At 38.9% G+C, this 13,990-nt stretch overlaps 2 pseudogenes; both read right to left on the reverse strand.

The window, feature by feature from the left end:
- Positions 1 to 11,602: 11,602 nt before the first annotated feature.
- On the reverse strand, positions 11,603 to 12,466 carry LOC112455916 (annotated as a pseudogene).
- A 175-nt stretch (positions 12,467 to 12,641) lies between these two features.
- On the reverse strand, positions 12,642 to 13,170 carry LOC112455915 (annotated as a pseudogene).
- Between the last annotated feature and the right edge of the window lie 820 nt (positions 13,171 to 13,990).

Genomic DNA, 13,990 nt, shown 5'->3' on the forward strand with positions numbered 1-13,990 from the left:
AAAGTCGCTGCTTTACCAAAACACAACATTTAAAGCAGTAAATTGTTGATAAATTGAAGTCTTTTTGTTAAAGCAGAGAATACTTTATTTTGCGAAAAAGTCGCTGCTTTACCAAAACACTACATTTAAAGCAGTAAATCGTTGATCACTAACCTACATAGGTTAGTTAACGCGCTTTAAAAGTATTTAAGTGTTTAAAGCGCGTCAACTAACCTATATATGCACCTATATATGCTATATTTTCCAAACTTTTTTGTTAATAACTTTTTAACGAATAGCGAGCGACGGCTAAAACCTGAAGGTCACTCGGGATCATGACCTTAACAACATATATCAAGGTCATTGAAATCGGTTTCAATTCACTGCATTAACAAAAAGACTTCAATTTATCAACAATTTACTGCTTTAAATGTTGTATTTTAGTAAAGCAGCGACTTTTTCGTGAAATAAAGTATTCTCTGCTTTAAAAAAAAGACGTTTATATTAGTCGTTTATGCCTTCCAAAACTCAAAATAGCTGCTATATTTTTCAAACTTTTTTTGTTTATAACTTTTTAATAAACAATGACCGACGGCTAAAGGTCATTGTTTGAAGGTCACTCTGTAGGGTGACCTTCACAACATATGTTAAGGTCAAGGTCATCGGAGAGGACGTCGCTATTATGCATAATTATACCAAAAACACTTTTAATTTTGAGAAATTCAATTGCAATATTGTTAGTACAATTGTTAAGGCTAAAAAAATTGAGAACTTCGCGATGCAAATGAAATGACACGCGTATGAAACACATAATTACACATTCGTAATTTATACGAAAATGTAATATTGCGAATTGAATTTTAATAAAGCAGGTTTCAAAAGCTAAAGCAATTGCAATTCTCTATCAAATTGAATAGTATATACGTAATCAAGTACTCCGTTATATATAAACCTCCAGCCAGTAACATTTAATCAATTTTCCATATTAGACAAACAACACTTAAAAAAGTCCAGCCAAATGAAAATCAAACAGTACAATGTAGCGCTAAATGTAGAACGGGAAGACACAGACCTCGGACAAAAATGCTTTTCGAGCGGAAATTGGGGGATGATTTACGGTCGGCGCAATTATTAATGAGTTCTTAAACCAACGCCGCGGTAAACCGATTAATACCAAGCGGGACGGATATAGCGTGACATTTTAACGAAGACGATAAGCGGCGTTTATGTAATCTACGGTGAACGTGTGAAGGAAAACCCGGGGGATTGGTGTCGTACAAACGCGTGTGCAGGTCTGAAATGTCTGAATGCGAGGAAAGCGGGCCATTGTTCCCTCGGAGAATAGCGTTATCACGTGACGATTATTAGATCTCTATGTGCGCTTACGCGCGGATGAGCCGTTATAAACCCACTGATCGATGATGACACGAGACGTCGTTGCGCGGCCGCCTGTCCATTAGTCACCATCGAATGTACGAGACGTCGAACTGCATTATTGCCGGCGCGGATCTCGCCTGACGTAGTTGCCTCGCCGCTCGCCCAATTATGCCTGCATATTTTTCTATATCGTGCGGTAATGACTGCGGACTTTACCATAGCAATTTGAAACTACAATGTAGGCGCTTATCGTGCACGATAAACCACGCGATGGATGTTCTATAATGACATTCAACGATCGCGCCGGTATTCTTGAACGAAGGGTATGTGTACAAAAGCGGTGCATTGTTACGCCGTACTTTAAACCCTCTTGATGAAAAGGACAACAAAGATGAATTTTTCTTGTGAAACATACTGTACAAAATACTTGAAAAAAAGTATATCAGCTTCAAAAAGTTGAAAAATGTGATCTAAATGAAAAATATTTACACACGTGCGCATCATAGAGAGCTACTTTCATACATAATAAATGAGCAAAACATATTTTTCACGAGATATACGCTTTCACAGGACAAACAACAGATTTAACCCTTAAATGCCACACCTCTCAAGAATCTCGTAAATGACATGAGGGATCTAAAAGACCCCAGCATGAAAAATGTCTCCTTACTCATTGATTTTTTGATCTTTAGTTATGAAAATTTTTTTCAATGTTGTTCAAGGCTTAGAAAAGAGAATAAAATGCTTATATTGTTAAAATTTCAATATAAAAAATTAAGTAAACTGAGTACTGCTAAGTGTACAAACGGGTAGGTCAATCACTCAACTATCATCAATGGGAGCATGAGCTCTATTTTTGGCAAGAACATTTGAAAACATTTTATTCTAAAAGGTCTGGGGTCCGCTGGACCCTACGGGGCATTTAAGGGTTAAAAATTTTTTAGGCAAAAGAGTAGGGAAATGCTTACTTTTTTCTTTTTAAGAAGAGATAAGACATTAATAAACCAATTAAGACAATATTTAATAAGGCATATATTTGTACGCATTTTTCTCGTAGAACGATTTTAGCATAACTTTATTCACTATAAAATTTTTGAGAAATTAATAACAAACGTAAATAGAACATATAATTCGGTTAGTAACCGTTAGTGATTGTGAGACACATTTAATATGATTGTCAATGTAATGGGGGTGCTTAATAGAAGTACGTCTGGTATCGATCGGGCCGGAGCTCATTTCCAACGTCTCGAGTCCGTCGGATCGCCATCCGACTGTCTCGATTTAGACAAATACACTCGAGATTTTTCGATAAGTCCGTCGTTACGATTAATTTCCTAAAAATGCTGAGAATTAAATGCACATTTCAGGCCGATTTCTGAGGCGACGCCTACTATGCCCCCCACTGCCACTCAAAGTTCGCCAACTGATTGTGAATCGTCGACACTGTGCGTCAGGAGTGTCCCCATATCAAAAATATGCTGGGATCGTACCTTTAGTCAAACTGCCATTAAAACATTTTTCTTGTTAAATTATTTTTTTAATTAATTAAACACTGCAGCTCTTATTATTAACATGTTATACATATTCTAATAATATAGTTGACAATAATTTATAATAATTAGAATTTTAACAATAGCTTTTTGTATCATCCGTGAGGTACTATTGTTAATGTCTTTTTTTTAATGGTTTTTTCAGTAGGTATATTTCACTAAAAAATAATAAAGAAGATCAAATATATGGCTCGCAAAGGAAAGCAAAATTCTATATCGTACGCAGTATTATATAAAAAAACAAATAAAGGACCAAAAGAAAAAAAACAACCACTTTGCATTAAAAATGTTCTTTGAGCGATGCATTGTTATTCTCACTGACGCAAACTTAAAGTCTCTGAGGATATATAATCATGAGTAAAATTATGGAAACGATTCAGAAGATTAAATTAATATTTTTTTGCAAATTAGTTATTTCTCTTTTTTTTTATTCCTTCTTTGTTTTTATACAATGTTTTTATGGAATTTTGCTTTCCTGTCGAGTGACATATTTGATCATCTTCATTATTTTTTAGTAGAATAAGTCTACTGAAAAAACCACTTAAAAGAAAAGACATTAATAATAACATCTTACGGATGATGTGAAAAACTATTATTAAAACTCTAATTATTACATTACTGCCCAACAACTATGTTATTAGAATGATATATATAATACATTAATAATAAAAGTTTAGTGTTTAATTGCTGATAAAAAAAAATAATTTGAGAAGAAAAATGTTTTAATGAAAATGGTTTAACGGAAAGTATACGATCCCAGTATATTTCTGATATAGGGACGCTCCTGAGGCAAAACGTCACACGCACGATTGGCGAGCCGGCTGCTGAGCTTTGTGTGGGAGGATATAGTAGGCGTTGCCTTAAAATCAACCTAAAATGTGCATCTAATTTCTAGGCCTTAGCCCTAGTCCTAGAGTGACCTAGAGCAAGGCACCGAAGAAGGTAATAAATTCTAAAGATTTGACTAACAACGACGGTCGGTCGGCGGACCGCGTTCGCTCATATCCTACGGAATTATAATGAGCCTATCGTCGAGATAAAAATACGAACAAAATGTGATTTTGCACTTAAAATTTGCTCACTGGCATGATGGTGGAAAGATGCGAGCTCTATCGGATCGACGATCGCGCTCCGTTGCTCCGAACCATGTATAATATTATCTCAAATTCAAAAATTTAAAATCAAGAAAGAAGGAATAAGTAATTCTTTACTTATACATATTTCTTAACGTTTTAATATATATTTTAATATTTAATACAAATTGCATAAAATTATTATTATTTTTTTGTATTATTTGTATTTGTGTGTGGGATCATTTATATTTATAAAATTTAAAATATATGTAAATGTTTAGAAATATGTAAATTTCATTCTACACATTGTCCGCTTTTTCAAATCCGAGAGACATTTAAATGTCGCATCCTGCATAGATAATTGCAATGTTACACAGGATCAAGCCGGAGAGAGAAGCGCTCCAAGACGTAAACATGGAAAGAGCTTTCTATCGGCTTCCAATCTCCAATCCAACCTTTTTACAATGTACAAATGCCTTACTATAGGATTACTCAGTTTTCTCACGGTACGCGTTGTTTGCCCTTATGAAAATGTGCCCTTCATTGCCATTAAAAAATGCCATTGAATTCCCATTGTTCCAGACGCAATGGAAATGAAGGCATTTTTGCCAAAGATAAAAAGTTCCACACAAAATCCCATTGGTATTGCTATTGGTATTGCCACTGGTTTTGCCGTTGGTATTGCCATTGGTATTGCCGTTAGTATTGCCATTGGTATTAACACTGGCAATACCAATGGGATTTTGTGTGGAAATTTTTATCTTTGGCAAAAATGCCTTTATTTCCATTGCGTCTGAAACAATAAGAATTTAATGGCATTTTAATAAATGGTACTATTTTGTCTTTAATATAAATGCCTTCATTTCCCATTGCCTTTGGTTCAACGGACAATCTAATAGGAGCTCTTGCCTTAGGCGACTAGCGCCTGAAAATATCTGCCTCGGTGTCCCGTAGGGGGTCTCATACATATACCAATCCGTGCCGAACCTTGAATTTGAGAGAATGAACGATGCGACGCCTAGCGCCGTTGATGCGAACTGGCGGTAATACAGTTACCGTGCGGGCGTGATGATGATGCATGTACCACTGGTGGCGCGAACCGCCACATTTACCATTGACGAATTTCCATTACAATTCACACTGAACAAATTGGCTGAAGGTAGAAAAATTCCATACAAATTTTATCCTTCATGAGTCATTGGCAGTTTCCATTACGCCTGTATGGAAAAGGTTGTCATTCGAATCTTGCTATTGTGTTTCCATTCATCTTATTGCACTCAATATTTTCCATTAACTTTTCCATATAATTCGCATTGTAAGTTCCATACACAAGTTTTAACCTTCATAAGCCATTAGCAGTTTCCATTACGCCTGTATGGAAAAAATTGTCATTCGAATTTTGCCATTGCGTTTCCATTCATCTTATTGCTACTCAATATTTTCCATTAACTTTTCCATATAATTCGCATTGCAACTGTAGGGCAACCATACATTCCCACTGACCGCCATTGAGCACTCAAGGGCACATTTTCATAAGGGTGTCGCGTTCGAGCTATAGCGTCTGTATCGTAATACGATTGTTGTCCTTGATGAACACTTTAAGATACGAAACGATATCGTTTCAGCTTATATATTTAAACTTCGTTGAAGCTAAACTTCGTCCGGGCAGTAATCTATTTGATCGAATCATTTGACGTTACGTATGTTTGATGTCCCGAAATTAATATTACGATTTTTCATGACGTCACACAACTGCATGCGACTGGCCGTACGATCGATCGGTCATGTGCGCACTGAATGGGTAGGTATGTCCGCCGTCTTCTAAATTATTACACGAACTACTCGTAGAGGGGAATATAATAGAGTAAAACTTTATCGAGGGCAAATAATTCTACTAAAAAAGTGCAGCAGAAGTTTACGGCGCGCGACGTAACGGCACGGCTCACGGATATATATAGTATTTAATTTTCGATAGCTATAGTTATCTAACAACTGGGTAGAAGTTTAGTTTTATAAGTGGTTGGTTGAAACTCAACCTCTCGGTTCTTATCTACTCTTAATCGATTATCGCTGTATAAAACAGCTTTATAATAAAATTTTTAAGGGCAAAATAATTTAATATTTTCAAAATTTAAGATCAGATCGATATACAGATGTAACAACGATTAATGAAGAATCAACAATGAGGAAATCGTGCGTGAAAATATTCACGAGTTCGTTTTAAAAATCGCGTGCCTAAGAATTGACGTTGCGCGGATAAAAGGCATCTGGTCCTCGCACAATAAGATTGACACGACAATCGTTTCTATGTTTAGCCCTACAATTTAGCTTATTGTCAGCGTAATTAACTTCAGGACCACGCGGATAGGTCGCCATTTTAGTTAATGACATAGTAACGTATAAATATAGTTATGCGGCAAAGTTTATTGAATATAGTTTTTAGGTTCAAGGCGCGCGTTCTGCCTGCTCGCGATTGAAGTTTAAATATACATCAGCATTGACCACGCTTAGTTAATTCTGATAAATTTAACAACGCTCGCTGCTGGAGGGCAATAGCCTGCACGCATATGAGTGCGCGCAGTAAGCGACTTTGACGGTTAACGAGGGTGAACGACACCAGCGGAACGAGATATGAAATCATATTACACGCACAATTACGAATTAGATATAGCATTCCACGGAGATTGGGCGTTCTTTACCGTTTCGGTAACAAATATCAATTTTTTATGAATTAATTAATATCAATATCAATATTTTGCTTAATATATCATAAGAACAAGGCAGAATTGTTTTATGCTACGCTGGCACTGAAAACTATTTTTAGAAACACTCCCTTTTATCGAAATTATAAATAGAAATACATTCATTTTTATCTTTTTCAATTTATACAATCTTTAGAAGTAGGTCAATAGCAAGAAATAGTTTAAAAAAACCTGTTTAAATTAAGAAATAAATACAAAATAAACTTTCAGCTTTCGCTATTCGGTTCTATTTGTATCAACTGTGTACATAGGCCTATTTTCTCTTCTTATCATTCTCAAATTAGTTTGTGTCCTGCTTTCACTTTTCCCCGAGTATTTCTTACACTACCGCTCACAAAAACGTGTGACGGCAGGCAGACTGTGATGTGTACGACGCGTAAATGCACGCGAGTGTTGTTGAACTCGGGTCGTAAGCCCCGAATGCCTGTTGTGTGCGAATCGGTCATTTCCCGCTGAAATTTTCGACAGGAACGCGAGGAACGCTCGTTCTGCGGTGGCACGCCAAGTCAAATACCTCGATAAACGCCTTATCAGTAGGTTATCATAACCTGATAACAGGTAAGGCAAAGGAACAAAAAAATAAAAATGGAACAAACGGCGAGTCGCGTGGTGACCTCTATCGTCGGCGCGTATATAGGTAATGAAAAATCCGGACAATTAACGTTCTGCTTTATCGGCGGGGCCGAGTCCCGGGTCAACGACCGCAGCGTTGAGGAGCGCCTGACCTATTTATCACGAATGTACGTATCCAGCTCGCGGCACACGTGTGCGTGGCTTACGAGATCGGAGGAGAAAAGTGTTTTACGGTTGTTTTACGAAAAATACTTGCGCTAAAATGTCGAGCCTGCACGATTTTGTTCGTCGAACTTGGCGAGAGCGAGTTCGCGAGAATTATACCGTGTAAAACTAGATTGTAAGGTACGCACGATACATACGCTTCTGAAGCGCCCGTTGCTATTAGCGTTATATACACGATTTTTCACGGGCCATTGTAGTATGGCGTTTTAATGTTTAGAGCAGTTGTCTAGCTCACACATACGGTCATGAAGGAAGAGTGCCAAATTTTTATCACGAGCGATTGAACGATCGCCAATTAAAAGAATCGCCGTAGCGATCGCTGGAGCGTTATTATAAAAGCGCGAGGAAAAAAGAATCTATTTGAGAGCCAACGTAGAATTTAATAATCTTGAAAATTATAGACTCACCCTCGGGCTCGGCGACCGCGAGATTCCACCCGGATGCTGGAGGAACGATTCGTAACCGGGCTCTCTTACGCGTCGTCCAACTTGAGACATACACTCCCACTAACTCCCGGAGCTCTTAGCAATAAGTATTTTATAACGATGTAATCCGCGCGCACACACGTATACACCCGCGCGCGTTACTGTATAGGCACTGTACTCACGACGTTTATTCTCCTGTACCAGAGAGAAACCTGAGAAAGGCCATCCAGGCATCCAGGCGTTATTCGTCAATTTTTGTGTGCCCGATTTTCCGACGCGCCGCCTGAGAAAGTGCGCATCAACTACGTCGTTTCGCTCGGTAACCGCACATGGTTTGCGTCCGTGCTAATGGTTCGTGTCCGAACTAGCCAGTTAGAGGGGATATGCTGCGGCCGCGGCGGCCGCGCTCGGCCGGCCCGGCGCACAGTGGAGCCGTTTGCGCGAATCGCGGAAAAAATTATGTTACTTGTAAAATATGCAATGAATGATTATAGAACCTTTCAATGTTGACTTATAAAAATTGCAAAAGTGTATATTTATTAAAAATTAATTATAGGAACAAGTATTTGATTGAAATTAAATAAAAATTCAATTTACATTTAATTTACGTATATAAGAGCAAAGTAATTCTTGCGTTTCATCGCTTAAGTCTAAATTTTTTTTATGTGGTTTACTTCTTAAACTAGTTATTAACGGATCGGATGACACAAGCATCATATATGCATAACATCTTCATTTGTAAACAGACGGCTACATTTTCTACTATGATTAAGTCGATATCGTTTATAGTCCTTATTTCTTGCCTTTTGAGCTTCTTCCGATAATGTCCCAACAGGTAACGCTGCATTTTCTATAATTTCCTTACCGCGAAGAAAAATTTTATGAACGGTAATTGGCATAAAATACCAAGAATATTTTTCAATAAATATTTCCGCTGCCTTGTACGCATAAGAACCGAATTTTTCTGAATTTATTTCTTCACCACAATTAATCGTTTGTAATATTGTGGAAAATCTTCTGATCAATTTCTCGTCAACTCCAGTTATTTCTGCTGTGATTTTGGATCAGCAAAAAATCGTCGAGAAGTATTTCCGTCATTAGATGATCCGGAACCTTGTTTAACGATGTCTACCCTCAGTCCAAGTTTATTATAAAAAGCGTGTTGTATTCTTTTTTTGTTTCTTCTTTTTGAACGCGTGTTTCTGGCGTTGTTGACCACTTCTTGAAAGACAAATTGTAGGCAATATGTAATATACACTCCATGAATTTGATTCGTGCGTGCAAGGGTGATATTCCTAATTTGAGTGCTTCTTTTTTGTTAGACCTTTTATTAATTTCTGTTAAGTTTGTCATTTGAGATGGTTTGGAACCGCAAATGAAGCACGAGGATGATGAAGGCGTGTGGGTTACAGCTTGAGCTGTATAACTTACCGTCTATCATCGTAAATATCATTTGATGATTTATTTTGAATGTGGTTCCGAACTTTTCTATTTCTGTTTCTCGTAATTGAGCAATTTCGTCATCTATACGTTGCTTTTCACTTTTTATTTTTTCAGCAGTTTCTTTTGTGTATTCAAATTGTATTGCTCTGCAATATCTCGTTGAAGAAGGTCGATCATTATTCCAAATAATAATATTTTTATCGTAAAATAAAGTAAGACGTAAGGGCACCCAATGAAGTCATAAACATATATTCATCAGATATTTCTTTGTCCATAAAAATTTGTTTGTATACGCTCAGACCTGATGATCCATTACAACCCCATTTCGTGAGCAATGTTAATTCATTGACATCAACCATATTTTCCTTATCTATTGTCTCAAAATAGTCTTTTCGCAGTATGATCTAGTAATTTTTGTAAATTATTTGACGCCGAACTTTCTGTAATATTAATGTCGTTTGGGTAGCAATCCTGTTTTGATTTTTGGATATTTTTATACGATGGAAATTTATCGAATCCAATTTTCTTCGTCGCAGCTCTTATTGTTTCATACTTTTGATCGTCTTGATAACTGAGCATTGTGTTAGCATCAAAACCATTTTTCTGATTTTGTATTTTACTTGAAGCGGCATCGATCATTTGTTGTGGGTAAGTAGCGCGTAATTCGCTTAGTTTCATCCGTTTTGCACAGCATATGCTGCCCATACAGCAAGGTTTCGAAACTTTTCTGGAAGCTTTCTGCAACAATCTGTGCTCCGCATGGTAAATTAGATGCTGCCGTGCGGGCCGGTTGAGCTGCCACATGCTGAGCTGTCAACGTGCGCTTTGCTGTTGAATGAGCGCCGACGGCTGTGAAGCTTCAAGATATGCATGCTCCTTGAGAAACGCCTTGTTCACCTCTTCGAGATGCATTGAGATTTGAATAACCTCCTCGAACGGCATGTCCTCTGCACAAGTTGGCAGCGTGTCGCCAATATTCCGCACCGTCGCCAGGCGGTTCATTTAGGATGAGCTCCGTGGACAAGCGCACGGGTGAGGCTTGGCGTTCCGATGTGCGAGCCGGTGGTCGTACCTCGAGCAGCGGCGTCGTGGTCTCCGTACCGCCCGTACCCGCCTTTGCGGGTTCCGTCATGTTGAGCCGTCCCTGAGCTGCGCACGATGAAATACCTGAGAAATGTCGAGACACGTGTAAGAAATGCTGCACGAACCGAAAACGTTCGAGAGACGCGTGAGAAAAATACTATGCAAATCGAGAGTCTACAATGTCATATGTTGAGCACGTGAAAATGTCTGTTTACACTCGCGGGAACGCGTGAACATGTTTTCGAAACACTCGTGAGTGCGCGGGAGAAGGTCTGTCCTTCACTCGCGAAGGCGCGCGATAATGTCAACGTGGCATGTCGTGAAAAGCATGCCCTGTTCACATGATCTGTGTCCAAGCTACACTTTAAGTTCCACGCATCCGGCTCGAAGGACCAAATGTTCGCGAAATCACTGATTAATCCCGGCGATGGAAGCGGGATGAGAAGGACGCGCGTGGAAGGTGTTAACTAAATATTCACTTTGTTTTTGTGTAACTCAGACCACAGTCTGAGCCGTCTTTAATGCGTCTTTAATGCGTCAAAATTGATACAATCTGACCTGAGAATGATGAGCGGTGAACAAAATGAGGTGTATATATAGTCTGAGTAAATAAGCGGCAATTATATTAATTGCCGTCCTCTTCGATGAATCGCCCGTGAGCCGGTGAGACACGTGGCGGTCGGCACTCGCGCACATGTGAGCCTGAGTTGTCGTGTTGATGTACCCGAGTAGAGCTGGATGAGCGGTCGCTTTACATGTTAATGCAGTATCTCGGCAGCTGTTGTAATCACTGCGGTGGGCACTTCAATGTGTAGTCACAATCGTGCGCACACGTCGTGCGTCTGATCACTGCGCGGCCATTTGTACGACTCTGAATATCGCGAGGAAGACGTTGGCGATGAGCGCGCCCGTGCGGGCGCAAGCTGCCGCGGTGATCGGGAGTCGATACCCGATCGATGCTGCCATCTGATCGGAAGGCGCAACGTTAACGGAATCTCAAACAATAATTTACATCATATTTACATGAAAAAGTTAACGCAATTCTAAATCTTGTTATTAAATATTTTGTTATTAATCGCATTTCATATTTATTTTATTTTTTATTATTGAAATTACTCCATTATTACGTTCGCATTATTACAATGCCTACTTTTCGTCTTGCGTTTTGAGCAACTTATTAAAAATAATGATTTATAGTAATAAAACACTACCGATAGTATCATTGAATGTTCCTCAGCTGCCGAGGACAATTTTTCGTTCCTTGCTCGAGCGATGTTCGCCTTGATCTTTCGCAAGTTCTGTAGTTCTTTCAAAATTCCCAGATAGTTTCGTGCATCGTTTCTCTTGCTTCGCACGTCGGATAAAACCATATCTGCATCCTTGCGCAGCTTCTCCTCTTGTTTCTCCCGCTCCTCTTGTTTCACTGCCAGCTCCTTTCGAATCCACACGTCAGCCTCCGCGTGCAATCTCGCTCTTCTCTCTTCCTTCATCGACTTCTCCCTTCTCCATTCTCCATTCTTTCAAGATCTCGCAGATTTCGTGTTTTGCAGCGTTACAGGCACTGACCTTCTCCTGCCATTGCGCTTCCGGTAGATCGACGTTGCTCTTGAGTTCCGCGCAAACAGCCTCAAGTTGCTTATTTAATCTAGCCGCCGATATCAACGCACTCTTAGCAACCGCGACCTTGAACGGATCTTTCTGTTTACTTTTGGTAGGGACTGCCGATTTCGCCTCTTCGAGGAACTGTTCAATGGCCTTCTCATCTTCCTGTCTCCTTATTCTATCGATTGACGTCGCATTATTAACTGTACTGTCATCACACATGTTACATGGCTTGGGTAAACGTTATAATATATATTCCCACCGTAATTTACGTTGTGCGCAAATTGTTGCCGAGTTTATACCGGGTAGTACATATTAAAATGCACATTTTCATAAGTCTGTCCAGTATCTTGGAAAGACTGACCACTGTACATATTTGTATAATATATATGTACCTTCAAGTGAGAACAATAAAAAAAAAATAAAAACTTGGACTATAATAGTTTACGTGTACAATTAGTCAATCGTCAAGGGTTAGTAAAAGTGAAAAATAAGAATGTAGAATAATATTGAAAAATAATTTAGCAAGTCATCGGCAAGCATTTTTTTTTAACACATCTGCAAAATATCCCTTTCCTTCGGCAGCTGCTCTTTCACCTCCTGGAGCACTTTTTCAGCCTCGATGTAACCTTCAACTTTTTTTAAATCTTGCTCAGTGTCCAGGATCTTGTTCAGTTCTTCAAACGCTTTGACGAGATGCCTTTGACACAGTCCGGTACCATCATAAGGAATTCCTGAAGCACCTCCTCTTGCTTCTTTATGTCGTAGTTATCTTTGTCTGCAACAATACACATTCTGTAAATAAAATTGTTCAACAACAACTCTGTCATTATTATCAAACGAATCGGCAAATATCTTGTACCAACGCAGTTACGAAACGTCTCGACGCCACGTGATACGGAATCGCAGTCCTTTCTTTCCTCGCGGCTAAAAAGCGATCCTCACCCTGCTCCTTCATCAGCTTTTGTACCCTCTCGCGCTGCTGCGCCGCCTCTTTCTCGTATGTAACCTTCTCTTTTGCGAGGCGCTTCACTGCTCCTGTCTTAATCTGGAGCGTTCTTATGCGCGGGTCAGACATTATTTATTCGTAACGTTCGAACCGGAAGGCTTCGCCTCTTCGAGAGACGTCGAGAACGGGAAAGGCCGGAGTCGCGGATGCTGCGTCAAGAGATCAACGGGTCCCCTCGCTGTTTTTTTGCCTTATTAGGCAAGGGCGAGTTGATAGAAACAGAATTGTGACCAACGTCTTTAGACCTTCCTTATAGTTCCTTGTTCAGGCGAACAACTCTCCGTTAATGTGTCTTGAATAGAATTTGCAAAAGGATGCGATTCCTCATTCTTCGTAGTATTTGTGTCAAAAATTTTATCTTGAGCCGCGTCAGAAGTGATATTCGATGTACTACTTGTAATTCTGCCCGTTTGGATATCTTTCAGCTTCTCTAATTCCTCCTGAATCATTTCTATTGTAATTTGATCAAAATCAGATGTATCCTCTTCTGATTTGTAAGCTTCGTCATCACCATAAAATTCTGCGAAAAGAAAGGAAAAGGCAAGTATATGTATTATAAAAAAAAACATAATATAAACAAACGTTATATAAATTTTATATAAAAATTCCCGCTTATTCTTACATTTGAGTCCGGCGAAACATCTATGATAATAACGATCTGTAGATTTTTTCTATCTTATCAGCTTCGCCAGGCTCATTGTCATTTGGTGTAAATACATAATACTTATTATTGGTCATTGTTTATTATTTCATTTACATCTATCCACTTGTGAAATTTTTCGACAGGTAAACTCTGTTCGTATATAAGATTAGACAACTCTTGGTCTATTGTATTAGAATAAGCAGGTTCCCTGGACGTCGATGTCGATGGCCTGTAATGAAATGTGGT

This window comes from Temnothorax curvispinosus, unplaced genomic scaffold (genome assembly GCF_003070985.1).
Source record: "Temnothorax curvispinosus isolate PA1 unplaced genomic scaffold, ASM307098v1 QBEX01006525.1, whole genome shotgun sequence".
Taxonomy (NCBI): Eukaryota; Metazoa; Arthropoda; class Insecta; order Hymenoptera; family Formicidae; genus Temnothorax; species Temnothorax curvispinosus.